We start from the raw sequence: 15,520 nt of genomic DNA, 5'->3' as shown, positions 1-15,520 counted from the left end.
TAGTATACTTTATGTGAAAATGACAATGAGAATGTTGGTCGTAGTATGAACGTAGTCAGGTCGTAAGAAGAGCCTGATGAGGACGGCAAGGGTATGCTAGAATTGCACTATGGTCTTGAACAGTGTGTTGTAATCGTGGCATAACCGTAGGGGAAGCGTAGTTGGGTCGCGGTGAGAACGTGATGGTCGTAGTGAGGTCGTAATAACGTCGTCTGTGAGATCGAAGTATAGTCTCTACGAATAGAATCACGCTTTCGCTACGCTCTCGCTACGATGGTACAGTGACCTTTGCGATCTTACTACGAACTTAGTGCATTCTCACTACGCTTCTACTACGACCTGATTTCGCCACGACTGCACCACGATTGTTTTGAACATGTACAAAATTGGCCACGTTCATAACGATATTGAAAACCCTATCACAACCGTGAGACGACCTTACTGCGATCATCAAAGTTTGCATTTTTTTCCACAGATTGTAGTGCGATCGTGGCCTAGTGGGACTGCGATAATAGCAATGGCGTATAATACATTTTCCCAAATGATGTGTATTGTTATATAATAACTAAGTATCTGTTTGCTCACACAATTTTACTTTACTTTCCATCAGTTTAATCACTTCTAAAAGTAAACTGATTGATTGATTGGTGTTAAACGCCAGTTCTAATAGTTATCAAAGGTACCAGGATTATAATTCAACACTTTTGTGCTATTGTATGGCGGCCAGTTTTTATCCATTGGCGGAGGAGGAACCACTGACCTGCTGTAGGGCAAGAGACAATCCTATACAATTACGATAGAAGGACTACCAACCTCAGTGTTGACCGGTCAGTGGTACATGAGTTTGACTTTTTATCTCTTGATTGAATTTTTGACTGTCTGTGGCTTGACTATAAGGATGCCAACATTTTAAGAGTTTCTAGTTCAATTAAATGGCATATATTTACCTTTATTATTATGAAAAGTATTTATATTATTTGAAATTCCCATTATATGCAATGTATTGACCATTTTTGTGACAAAGAAACTAAATCATGATGTTGAAACAACATTATACGTCTGCGAAGTGGTCTATAATAAAAGTAATCGGATTGTCCATCCGATTGAACCATTTTCTTTTAACCAAAGAATGGACAGCATTGTCATTACCTAATGGTTTTTCGCATTTTCTATTTCATTTTTTGTTCCAAATGATTTCTATCAAAACATTGGCTTTGCCATTTTATATCTTAGAGGGGTGATTATTCAAATTCGCAACGCTTTTTTAAACCAGTGAATGGATTTGATTTTAATCAAACTGTCACGGATTCTTTATAGCAAAATGTTCTTATGAATCTTCATTTCACTTTTTGGAAGCATTTTAGAACATTTATTTTTAAGCATACAAAACACAAGATTTGCCTTTTCATGACTAGTGGGAAAATTTGCTATCCACATCTCCTCCTAAACCATTGAACAGATTTCAATCAATCCGTCACAGATTCTTCATTACGCAATGGAGAACCTCTTAATTTACGTAGTAATTAAAATAATTTCCTGGGTTCTCATACTATAAAACCCAACAAACAGAGACATTTTGTTGTGTTAGTTTACAACATTTACTGATATATAGTTCTTTTTGAGATATAAGACTTTAATAAACATTGAATTTATTTGAATACATTTGTATTATTTTATGACTAAATTACTTTGAGTTATCTTGTTTCAATCGGGGTTTGTAAAATAAATTACGAAATTGATATTCTTTTTGTCTTCTTTTTTTTGTAATTAATTTTTCATGAGGAAACATTTGAAATGACATACTTAGTTTAGTTTATTAAAGAAAACTCAGCCGCAGAAGTCTGCGTAACAGGAGCATATTATGCACAATATAAATCGCAACATATTTCATAATACATACAGTATACATTTTTAAACTATACATCTTCAGAGATAAATCTTTGTTTATTGCAGTTTTAAATCAGACAAGCCTCTTTTCTACCTTTTGAATAAAAATTGTACAGTATTCGATACATTATAAAAAAAAAAAGTAATGCTTGAAAGATCAATTATGTCATAAGGATATAATAAGGTATAAATATAAATATTACAAACGATTTTGTTAATTAATTAAATAAAAGCTGCTTATAACAAATGTCATTTCTGATCCATATTTACTTTTTGTACAGGGATTATGAAACAATACAGAGTATTTTTCTTTATTAATCCAATATTTCAAATATTCTACCACATCATATTATGTGGGAGCTATGTTTTTACATCTACATTTGTATATATATTGACATTCTGGTTCGATATTCGAACTATCATGGGTCCGAATACACTACAAGACCTCAACGACACGTTTAAATGTTTTTGGACTTTTTTTAAGACGACTGTAGAACGATTACAATCATCAACTTGAATTTGTCTTATTATTGTTTGGATAAAAGATTTATACTTTAATGTAAAAATACCAGGAGACAAATTCAATATTATCATCCACTCGATGTGTCAAATAAACGTTGAAAATTGAATTCATTGACAAAAAAGAAACATAACAGCCCTTGACTTTCTTTTTATCGTCTCAATCGAAGAAAAAATTCGAAAATTTTGAAAGATTTGTTAAATATCTTCTTTTCTTGCACAGAACAAACACATATTTGTGTGTAAAGTTATTATAAACTATTACGTTGCTATGACATATATATTATATAAGAAATAAATTGCTAGAGAAAGGTCAACATTGGTATCATTGTAAATTCCTTTTTCTTTCACCTTCACACTTTACAAGGACCCTATGATTTTTTTTTTAAATTAGATGTACTGATTGAATGATTGATGTTTGCTCACTCTTAATGGCAAATTGATTTGCATACAATTTTAAGAAGAAGATTATTCTTTTTTAATTACTAAAGTCTGCTATATATTTTGGTTCAGAAGTACTGCATGCTTTGTATTCTTTTCTATTGAATATATCATCGAAGAAATACTGATAGAGATTAAACGAAATTTCATTAAAAAAAATTGATTTAAAAGTCTATCAAAACAAAACACATAAATAAAGGCAACAGTAGTATACCGCTGTTCGAAATTCATAAATCGATAGAGAAAAACACAAATTCGGGTTACAAACTAAAACTGAGGGAAACGCATCAAATATAAGAGAACTTCGACACAACAGAAACAAAACATTTAAATGTAACACCGACAGAAACGAACTCTATTATAACAATGGCCATTTCTCTGACTTGGTACAGGGCATTTTAAAATAAAATGGTGGGTTGAACCTGGTTTTGTGCCATACCAAACCTCCCATTGTTTGTTTGCTTCATGAGTAATATCATCATAGAAACCGGACAGTCACGAAAAACCACATGTCTATTCATTCCTGAAAATACTATCTCAATTTAGCAAGAAGTCTTAAGTTTAATTTATCTTAGCTTGCGACGTAAGGAGACATGTCCAGATTATATCACCGTCGTCGATTATACTGCCAAAAGTTAATCAGATGCTAAAAGATATGGCAAGATCCCAGAGAGACATTAAAATACATTCAAATACGTAAGTTGAAAATAAATTGACAACGGCATGGCTTAAAGGAAAAAGACTTATAGACAATCAATAGTACACAAAACACAGCACAATATAGAAACCTTAGCAATACGAATCCCAACAAAAGACCTCGAACTGCTACACAGCTACTTTTGCATAGGTACTATTTGTGTACTAAAAATATGTAGTACTGGAAATTTACTTTTAATATTCAGTACTATTTCTATATTTTAGAATTATTGTAATATTTAGGTACTTGTATTTTACAGTACTTGATTTGTACTAAATATTTCGGTACAGAAATAATACAATATTCGGTGTTTGAAAATCATAATTTTAAGAGATTTGAAATAGAAAAAAATTTCAAAATGCTGAAAATGTAACAGTAGTTACCAAAAATCTGTAGTACCTAAATTTCAAGTACAAATTAAGTACTGTAAAATACAGGTACCTAAATATTACAATAATTTTAAAGTAACAAAATAGTACTGAATGTTAAAAGTAAATTTCAAGTACTACAGATTTTTAGTACAGAAATAGTACCTATGCAAAAGTAGCTGTGTATCATGTGCTCAAGCAGGATGAGCAGATCCTGCTCCACATAAAAGGCAGACAAATTGATTAGAGATAGATTACCTAAGGTGTAATGGCAAAACGTTTTGAAATTTAGGGTTCTCAATGCTCTCCAACTCCGTACTTTATTAAGTCTTTTTGAACGTTTTGTATTCAAACGTCTCTGATAGGGTCCGTTTGCAGCGTACACAATGTGTAGTCTGATATCTAAGATGTAACCCGACACGTCGCTACAAACACATGCATATCGGAAAATAATATGTAAATTTAGAAACATGGGACCAACATATTATTTTCGTCATAAAAATGAAAATAAAAAAATAAATTTGAAAAAAAAGAAAAGTTACATATCAACGATAACAAGAAAGAAGATACCAAAAAGAACATTAAAATTCAGAAGTCGAAGAGAACTGACAATACAAAGTCAAAAAGTCATAAAAAAATACGAAAAGAAAACAACGTCTACAAATCAGGAAGTGTGTGGTAAAGTTCGATAAAATTAAATTTATTTTGCTATTGAGAAGGACATTTAACAATTCTGCCGCAAATACGATATAGGAACAAAATCAAAAGAATACAGAAAAAAGCAAAAATTTTGCCTTTTGCTTAACACAAAATTCAGGAGAAAAGAGATTTCAACTATTTCATGATCTGGTATAAAAAACCTGAATAGGTGGTGTTAAAGTCATAAACTTAAAATTTTCATCAGATATCAATTTTGATATTCTTTACGAGGGAGGGGGTAAATCCTTCATAAAGCCAATACAGTGCTGTAAGCCTTTGCAATACTTACATTCATATAGTGCCTCTAAATTAAGCTGTATAGTTTATAAATAATTTATAAAATGCTAATTTTAAATTTTGCATATTATTGAAAAATTAACTTTGACTCTTTTAGTGAATTTAATAACTTGAGTTAGACAAGTACTGGATTCCTACTAAAACATTTCTTCAGAAATCATCAACGCTCAGATTTGTTTTGTACTGTATCAACGAAGACATAGCAATTGGAAGATTAAGTTTGCATACCGACTTAGACTATATCAGTTTTCAAACAATTTAAATAATATCTAAATTGGAATATCATTGTCTTCGTTTATCCGAAAGCTTATCAAATTAATTTAAAAGTGCAAATTAAGATTTTTAATTAATTACACATAGGGATTTTTAATTAACTATAAATAAGCCATATGAATCGTTATAGCTTAGTTAAAGAGTAAGAAGCGTTATCTAAATGTCAAACAGCCTTGGTGATCATATTAATGACTGTATCGTAATTTCTAGTTCCTTTCAAATTCAAAAAAAAGTCTGAAATAATCAAATGTGCTTGAACAGGTATTTATAAAATGTGTATTTCGAAATAAATGACAATTTGATGATGTAACCCTAGATAATTGATATAAGATGTGGCATGAGTGCAAATGAGACAACTCTCCATCCCAGTATCAATTTGTAAAAGAAAATACATACGTCTCTTGTACAATTGAGAGGTTTAGCGCTATAAAACCAGATTTAATCAACCATTTTCTACATAAGAAAATGCCTATACAAAGTCAGTTGTTATCCATTCGTTTTATTTGATGTGTTTGAGCTTTTGATTTTGTCATTTGATAAGGGAGTTTTCGTTTTGAATTCTCCTCGGAGTTCAGTATTTTTTGTGATTTCACATTCCATTATAGGTCAAACACGGTTATCAAATTGTCTTCTAAATATGTTGTATACTTTGTTAAAAGAGAAAAAATCAGTTGTTTTGTTTAAAAACAATCTATTGAACTGCTAGATCGAATATTTAAATACAAACTTATTTAATTGTAACAATTGTTTTGCGATGTGTTTATGTTTTAACGAGCATTGAAAACTATGCAATGAAACAATATCGCATCGTCCAGGACCTTTAACAAATATTATTACATTTATTTTTTAATGTAAAATTACAAAAAACTATATGTTATGACTGCAGTTGTGTTAGTCTCCAAATTATTGTACATCGACATAAGCCGATGCGCTAAAGCGGTGTTAAGTTAACTTCAATCAAACGACCAATTGCATCACTAAATAAATGCAACAGTGTCGTTTTATGTATTCAACTTTTATGGTACTTTACTTTTGAATTTTAGAATTTATTGAATCCTATAACTGATCCTGTACTGTTCTGTCTACAATAACTCTCTTTTGATTTTTTATTTTTCAAAACTTCTTGAAAATGCGTCTTAAATCCTTTATATTTTCAATATATTTTTCATTCAATTTCAAATAAATTTCTTGAAAGCATTTCTTATCAGAAATTCCAGAAACCTTATTTCCTCACCAAAATTCTAAGTTTATCAAACGCTTTATTGTTTTATTTATGTATTTCTCTGTACTGAGTATTTTGTTTGTACTGTATCAACGAAGACATAGTAATCGGAAGATTAAGCGTACATACCGACTTAAAGTATATAAATTTTCAAACAATTTAAAGGATATCTAAATTACCTGTCTGTTAGTGTTGTATTTCTGGCGGTATTTTAACATTGCCTTATAAGCAGGATGTTTGACTAGCCATACAACCAGGTTCAATCGACATGTTTTTCTTAAAATTGTATGTACCAAGTCAGGAATATGGCAGTTATTATCAATCCATTCCAATGTATGTTGGATTTGCATTTGTTGGAGTTCATTGTATCGTTGTTCCGTTGTTTCCTGCTTATAGGTCATGGGTTTCTCTCGGTTCTACTTTAAATTATGTAATGCACTGTTTACAAAAAATCTGTACTTAAGATAATGGGATGTGGTATGATTGTCAATGACACAATGATCCGCCAGAGACCAAAATACAACGAAAAAATCTTTATGTCTGAGTGCATACCACTCATCCAGTTGGTTATCATGTATGTCAAGTTAATCTTTAATCTGCTTTCAACAATTTGAAGTCTTGCAGGATTTCTTCCTCATATTTTTATAAAATTGTCCTCATTAAGTTGCAAATCTTTTCCCAACTGAAAAGCTGTTTGTCAATAAGATGTTATAATGCAGACGTTCGGTACTGATTTAAGTTACTACGATGTGTTTTTGGAAAAATCTTCCATAAGTAGGCTAATAGAGTCAAAAATACATACTGCAGGTTTTAAAAAGTACCAATACAAACAGCAAATGTCTACAAGGTTTAATTCTGTCTCAAAGAGTTCAGTAACCTTAGTAGCATGATACCGTGAATGAAACTATTTTGTTTTTACACGTCTTCTACAGCTATTTTGGGTTATTGAATTAAGTAGGAAACCTGAGTAAAATATGCCAAATGCTTCAAACCGGAGAGCATTTTGCTATTATTGAAGATTATGACAAGAATATTCGTGCTCGACGAAATATTATCAATAAAGTTTTAATGATGAACTTTAAATATAACACGATATATAGTTCTGATTATAGTTCATTAAACTAGAGAGAAACTCGTCATAACGAAGTTTTCGTTATCTTTTCATCATAACTGATTAAGACTAAAATGTAATAGTTGTTAAAGTGACGACACACAACATCGATCCAACAAAACGACATAAAATATTAAATAACCACTAAGACCAAGCAGAGCCGTCGTGAAGAAGTTGGCGCATCGGACTACAAACATAATGGTTCCTGGTTCGATCCCCGTTCCAGGAAGAAATATATCTGGGACTGAATATTCACCTTTCCCTTGACGCTATTTGCAAGTGTGGTCTTCCGAAATGTAAATAATCCGTCGGAGGGGGACAATAAATGGTTTCCCGTGTTTAGAGAGCAATATCTCTTGCACGTAAATGACAGCCTTGTAGATTTCGAAAAATAGCAGGCTAATGCCGCTATGAGGAAGCACTAGCACCGGCAAAGTTGAAAGAGATTAATGTAAGTTTTAATAACGTGATTCCCTATCCACTATAAGTAAATATGTTTCAACTAAGAACAAGCACTTTAAGCACTTTCTCAGAATTCCACCCAAGACGGATACATAGTTATTCAGATTCATACCAAATGCAATTAAAAATGAAATCGGCGACCATTACCAAGTGTAATTCACGGAAAAACAAGCTAACTTGTTTATTCAGTGGTATTGTCATAAAAGAGGGACGAACTATATCAGAGGTACATTCAAACTCATAGATCGAAAAGTACAACGCCATGCTAAAAAGAAAAAGACAAACAGACAAATGATAGTAAACAGGACACAACATAGTAAACTAAAGACTAAGTATTCAATTATCAATTGAAAACGAACTCACTTATAAAATGATGCTTTTTTAACCTTAACCAACGAACAATCATACATGCAAAACAATCATGTTTATGTGGCTAGAGCCATTAAAATCTGTATGAAAAAATATAAGATGTGGTATAAATTGCTTCTTGACACAACAAAAAAACCCACAAGAGGATGTAAACTGATATGTCAGAATGCATCTGACTCATCCAATAGTGATTATGTATGTCAAGTTAATCTTTAATCTGCTTACAAAATTTTGAAGTCTTGCATATATGTATAACTCTTCCTATCTGTAAATCTATTTCCCTACTGAAAAGCTGTCTGTCAAGATTTTGTATTGCAGACGTTTGGTACTGATTTCTGTGCCCACGACTAGTTTCATGGAAAATCTTAATTATGGAGGCTGAGGGTGCCAACACAAATACCGTTTACACAGCTAATCGAAATTCTATTCAAACAGCACATTTATACTAGGATCAATTTCGTCTGAAACAGTTCAACAATCTTAGTAACACGAAGAAGTAGTAAATATTTTGCTTATATACTTCTACAGCTATTTTTTGTGGTTATTTCATAAGCAGAGGAAACGTTGGTGACCTTTTAACTACAAGAAATGATTAACAATGCCAAACATCACAGCACTAAATTTATAGAAGATTATGAGTATAGTATTCGACCTATAAATATATCATAAGAAGATTTTAAGTCTAACTATAGTTCATTTATTTTGAGAGAATCTCGTCATTGTTAGGTTTTGCTATCTTTGCCCTTTGACAAGTCAGGAAAATGGCCATTGTTACATTATTGTTCGTTTCTGTGTGTGTTACATTTTGGTGTTGTGTTTCTGTTGTGGCGTAGTTCTTTTATATTTGATACGTTTCCTTCAGTTTTAGTTTGCAATCCGGGTTTGTTTTTCTCTATCGATTTATGAATCTCGATAGCGGTATACTACTGTTGCCTTTATTTACCAAAAATCGAGTTTACGTGAAGAGCGGTATAATACTGTTGCCTTTATTTACCAAAAATCGAGTTTACGTGAAGAGTGGTATAATACTGTTGCCTTTATTTTACTTAGTGTTAAAACCAAAATTGTACAGACTTGCATTCAGTGTGATAACACAGCAGTACACTAATAACAAATTGTCTTTGAAATATAATGATTCAGATATTTATATTCGTTAATGGGAAACAATTGATTTGAAAAATATCAAATACAGAAATAAATTTTGATTTCAAGAAAAAACTGAATTTAAGCCTCATTTGATTTACAATCATAATTCATAAATTTGTGAAGATAATATGAATTGAATAAACATTTTATATCAGCAATGATTTCTAAATAGTTCTTTTTTGTATTTTTTTTATTTCATCTGAAAATACACCAATCATTGTGATACATAAATATATAGATAATTCATAATACATGTATTGATATTAATTAACTTTTTCAATAAAAGTCTAAAATTAAAAAGTTAGATATGCTAATTGTTATAAATTTCCCACTCGATCATACACACCATTTATCACTCTGGATTAGAATGCCTGAATATGCTGCTTAGGTTAATGATGGCATAAGCCTTCTCCTCTAGCCACATGCATCACTGCCTATACATTGATGTTGAACATGAGAGGTACCAGGAGAGAACACCAGAGATCATTAGCAGATAAGGGTCAGACATGACATGTTGGACAGAATCACATAATTAATGTCAACCTAAGTCAAGGGGAGATAATTCAAATACAATCAAACAAAAACAAGTATATCAATATATATATAACAATATCAATAAACATAGATAATACTTTTAAGATGCACACAAATCACTGTCCAGTTGTGATGTGCATCAACATATTATCATTATTATAAAGCCTTAAGTAAGTACAAAATAGAAAGATCTCTCCTCACATGTGAACTAAGTTTTTAATTCATTCCCCTTTACTATCAAATGTCTCTCTTGCTTTAGGGGATCTGTAAAAGGAGGTAGATATTTTTTCTATTCGGTAGGAATTTTTTATCATAGCTATGACACATATAAGAGTCGGTAATGAATTATTAAAGCGACATGTATAAATGAAGTATTTAACCAGAATAGCGAATAAGCTTAGGGAAACATCTCACGATTCTGACCCAAGAACAATATTTTCCACATTAAGTATTAAAGTGAAACTATTTTCAACTAGAAAAAGTACTGCAATTTCTTACCACAAATTTCTAACTAGAGTGCATTTCCAGAAAAAGGGACCAATAGTTTCCTTAGTTTCATTACAGAAACCACATAAGTTAGTTTCTTTTAACCCATATTTCTGCAATAATGCATTTGTAGCAAGAGTTCTATGTAAAATCTTAAACTGGAACATACTAAATTTGTTGTTTTCAGTGCAACAAAAGGGTAAACTATAAATGACATCCCAATTTTCTATATGAGTGCCTAGTTCCTTACACATTTTGTCTTCTTGTTTTGTAGGAGGTACTGTATGCATTGACAAGATTTTTTTTATAAAAGAACTGACATGACTTTTTATAGTTTTTTTATAAATTCAAATTTATCGTTAGATATGTGCATAATTTTCTCTGAAGTAGTGATTAGATCTTTCCAGTCTTTTGGTATCAAATGAAGCAAAGAATGGTATTCCAAGAAATTAATATTAAGATTATATTTTTCGTTGAATTCTTTTAAAGTAAAAAAAAAATACTGTTTTCATCAAGTAAATCACCTACAAAGAAAACTCCTGATTCAACCCACCTCTGGTAACAGACAGTTTTATTATTAGTTTCCAAAATCTTGTTTTGCAATATGGATTGTTTCATGATCCCTTGAGCAGTGCCATTAGTGACAGTGCTTAGGATATTCCAGTTTAGTAAAATATCTTTCAAGAAATTATCAAAATTTGAAGAAATCTTTTGGATACCATCAAGGGTCATCAACTATGTTTTGTCTGCTCCTAATCTGTTGTATTGATCTATTAACAATATAAAAAAGAAGATGTGGTATAATTGCAAATGAGACAACTACTCACAAAAGACCAAAATGACACAGACATTAACAACTATAGGTCACCGTACGGCCTTCAACAATGAGCAAAGCCCATACCGCATGGTCAGGTATAAAATGCCCCGATAAGACAATGTAAAACAATTTAAACGATAACACTAACGGCCTTATTTATGTAAAAAAATGAACGAAAAACAAATATGTAACACATAAACAAACGACAACCACTGACTTTGGACAGGCACATACATAAATAATGCGGCGGGGCTAAACATGTTAGCGGGATCCCAACCCTCCCCCTTACCTGGTACAATGGCATAACAGTACAACATAAGAACGAACTATAAAAATCAGTTGAAAAAGGCTTAACTCATCAGATGGACAAAAATACAAGTGGATGGATTCCATGGGGAGATATTCAGGGAGTCTAAAAGTTTATTCTTCATGTCATCTTTAATGAATAACAAACATATCTTATATCTAACATTTTCAACCCCTCCCCCCCCCCCATTTTCAAATAACCCTATCATAACTATTCTTTTAATCTTGTCTGGTTTTTCTGACCACAAGAAACTAAAAAAAAATATTTTGAATTTCTTTTATTTTATCATCAGGCGGGTTTGGCAAAACTGTCAATTATTCAATTAGAATAGGTAGAGCTAGTGATTTAATGACACTGATCTTTCCTAATATGTTAAATCTATATAAACCCAGGAATTTAGTAAGCTCTGTATTTAAAAAAAAATTTCTACACAATTTACAAGCGTTTTATTTTCACTGAACAGATCAAATTTTATTCCTAAAAGTTTAAATTTTCCTGAATAATTCCAGTTCAAATTTCTTGTAGTTGTTAGTTTATCCCTTGAGGGAATCTTTGACCCAATCCATATGGCTTCAGTTTTATCAAAATTGGCCCTAAGTCCCGCACACTCAGAAAAGTTTTCTAAAGTATATAAACATTTTTCTAAAGATTGCTCATCCTCGTCTAATAAGAGACATGAGTCATCTGCATACTGGCTAAGTAGATACTCTAAATCATTCATTTTCATACCATTTATATCTGGGTTATTTTTAAGTGCAGCACTCATAAGTTCTAAAGATAATATAAAAAGATATGGAGATAGAGGATCACCTTGTCTAACACCCCGACCAATATTAAAAAATTGAGAGCAATGTCCATTATTTATAATACAGCTCTAAAATTCTGAATATCAGGTCTTGACCAATCTACAAAAAATAGGACCAAATCCTAAAAAAGACAAAGCCAAGTCTATAAATGACGACTTAAGAGTATCAAAAGCTTTCTCAAAGTCTAATAAAAATAAAAGACCTGGTAGATTATCATCTTCTGCCTTTTCCATAATGTCAAAAATAAGCCTGGTACATTCACCAATATACCTTTCCTTTATGAAACCTTGCTGTGTTTCACTAATTATATCCCCAAGAAAAGGTTTTATTCTATTTGATAATGCAGCTGATGCAATTTTTGTATCAACATTTAATAATGTGATAGGTCTCCAGTTTTTTAATTGAAATTTTGATGTACCCTCTTTTGGAATGCATGTTATTACTCCTTGTTTCTGACTAACCGAAAAAGATCCAGTTTCTTAGCTATAATGAAAAGATTTTATAATAAACTCATGGAGGTCTATCCAAAAGAATTTATAAAATTCTGTTGTAAATCCATCCATCCCTGGAGATTTACCATTTTTCATTATTTCAATGTTTTTAACCATTCATTAGCATTCAAATTACCCTCTGCCTGTAACCTCTGTTCATCAGAAAGTTTGCGGATAAAAGGATTATTTTCATAAAAAAATAGATTTTTATGTACTTGGAGAAAAATAGGATTTGTTGAGGAGTACAATTTTTCATAAAATGATTTTTGTTATTCTAAAATGTCACTTTGATTGAAAATTTCCTCTCCATTATCCTTCATTAATTTTGGAATTATCTTTTCATTATAATTTCTTTTATCAAGATTACAAAAATAGTTAGTACATTTTTCACATTCTGCTACCCATCTTGCCTTTGCTCTTGTCATAATACCTGTTGCTATTTTCTCTCTGTGTTGAACAAGTTCATCTTCTAAAATTTTAATTTATGAATTTAATAATTCTGAGGGAACTATGTCATAATTTTCAAGTAGTTTAGCTAACTTGAGTTCTAAATCATTTTCAGTTTTTTTGTTTTTCTTTTTTTATATAACTGGCATATGATATTGTTTTCCCTCTTATCATACATTTTAAGAGTTCCAAAAACATGTGCGGGTTTACTGATAGTTCTGTTTCTAGGTCATTTCCAGGCAGAGAGTATTGATTTATAGTTTCCTTAATGCAATTTTTTTTATTTCAGTTACATAGACCATATCATGTAGTAAGCTATGTTAAACTTCCATGTTACCTTTAATCTGATTGTAAAACTGTAAGGTCAGGTACACTGGAGAATGATCAGACCTGTAACTTATATCTATGTCTACATTTTTTACAAATGGTTCAACATAAATGAAATCAAAAAGTAATCCAAACGGCTTTGCTTAAGCCCAGGTCCATCCCATGTAAATCTTTTTGTATCCGGATTTAATGCTCGCCATATATCAACAAGGTCCAGGGACTCCTATTTTTTTTACCAGATACTAGACTTTATATTTTTCAAAAAAAGTTGGGGAGTCCCCATTGGGACCATATATTGCAACAAGAGAGAGTCGATAATCTGGAATGGTCATATCTAGAATCTTAAAATTGTGTTCCTGATCCTTTTTTCTTGGTGAATAGTAAATGTAAAACTATTTTTTTATTAGAATTGTTACCCCTCTTGAGCGGCTGGAACCAGAGCTAAAGTATGCCTCATACCCCCACTCATGTGCCCACTGCTTTTCTTTTTCATTCGTACAATGTGTATCTGTTAATATAATTATATCATATCTTTTCCTATATCTTGAAAACAATCTCTTTCTCATCTCCTCTGACTGACCTCTACAGTTAAGGGCACCTAATTACAAACTAGTCATTTATCGAATAGTTCAATAGGTGTAATATGTAATTCTATCCAACAGTCAAATGTTTTCAGTATACTATGATGGTATGTCATTTCTGATTTTTTAACATACTGACAAATAAACAATATCATACATTTAGACATCTGTAAAAACATATAAAGTAAATAAGATCACAATGAGCTTGGTAGCAATTCAGGGTTTTCAAAATAATAATTCCCTACCCTTTTGAATTCCCTCCCTTTGTACCCCCCTTTCCGAGTTATTCTAAGTAGTAACTAAATTTGTAAGACCATGGATAAGTTGTTTAAATTCATTAAGTAATAATTATGTTCCTCGTATAGTAAGAATTTTGCAAACAGATCTGCAAGTAAATCAATTTCACCTCATAAACTGCAGAAAACTATAGAGCCAAAATTAATTAAACATATATACAATTCCCCTGAATCCCTAATATTGTTGGTGTAACATGGTAAAAAGTTCACTTTATAATGAATGTGCAAATTTTTCAAGCCCCTTAAAGGTCATTGGACATCTTGCTTCTCTCTGCCAGGAGTTTACCGCGACAAACTGCAAGTGAGGGTGGGAGGTCCGGTGCCACACTGTATCCGCACCCCTAGGCAGTGTTGTGGCAGCACTAAGGATATCTTCCCTATCTATCAAGTTTGATAGCCTAAGGATTATATCGCGTTTCTTTTCAGGACCATTCGGCAATCTATAGACTGCTGTAAATAGCATACTTTTCACCTGCGGAGCAGTAAACCCAAGACCCTTTTAATTATTATGCAAACATATTCGGACGATGTTTTCGGTGACCTTAGGGGATTCACCGATTTTTCCCTCGAGCCCACAGGGAATCAAATTTCATTTCCGTCCCCATATTTCCAATTTAAGACGTTCATTTGCCTCCCCGGCAATTAGTGACTCTAAGTTAGGGATTTTGGAGTTATGAATTTTATGAAGCTCACCATCGGCAAACTCGGCCTTGATTTCAAGGACTTTAACCCTATCATCGATCTGTTCTTGTTTTACTTCTAGTTTCTCCACTTCAGTATTGATATAAACATGTAGTTTCTGGAAACATTTCCCAATGTCGGCAAAATCTTTGCACTGATAGTCAGCCATTGTTATTGTTTAAAACAGACAGAGGCGGGAATTGCCGATTAAAAACTGGTTAGTTCAGGAGAAAATTAAAGGAAAGTCACCTCGTTC

Source organism: Mytilus galloprovincialis, chromosome 2 (genome assembly GCF_965363235.1).
Source record: "Mytilus galloprovincialis chromosome 2, xbMytGall1.hap1.1, whole genome shotgun sequence".
Classification (NCBI taxonomy): Eukaryota; Metazoa; Mollusca; class Bivalvia; order Mytilida; family Mytilidae; genus Mytilus; species Mytilus galloprovincialis.
This window is presented reverse-complemented; position numbering follows the sequence as displayed.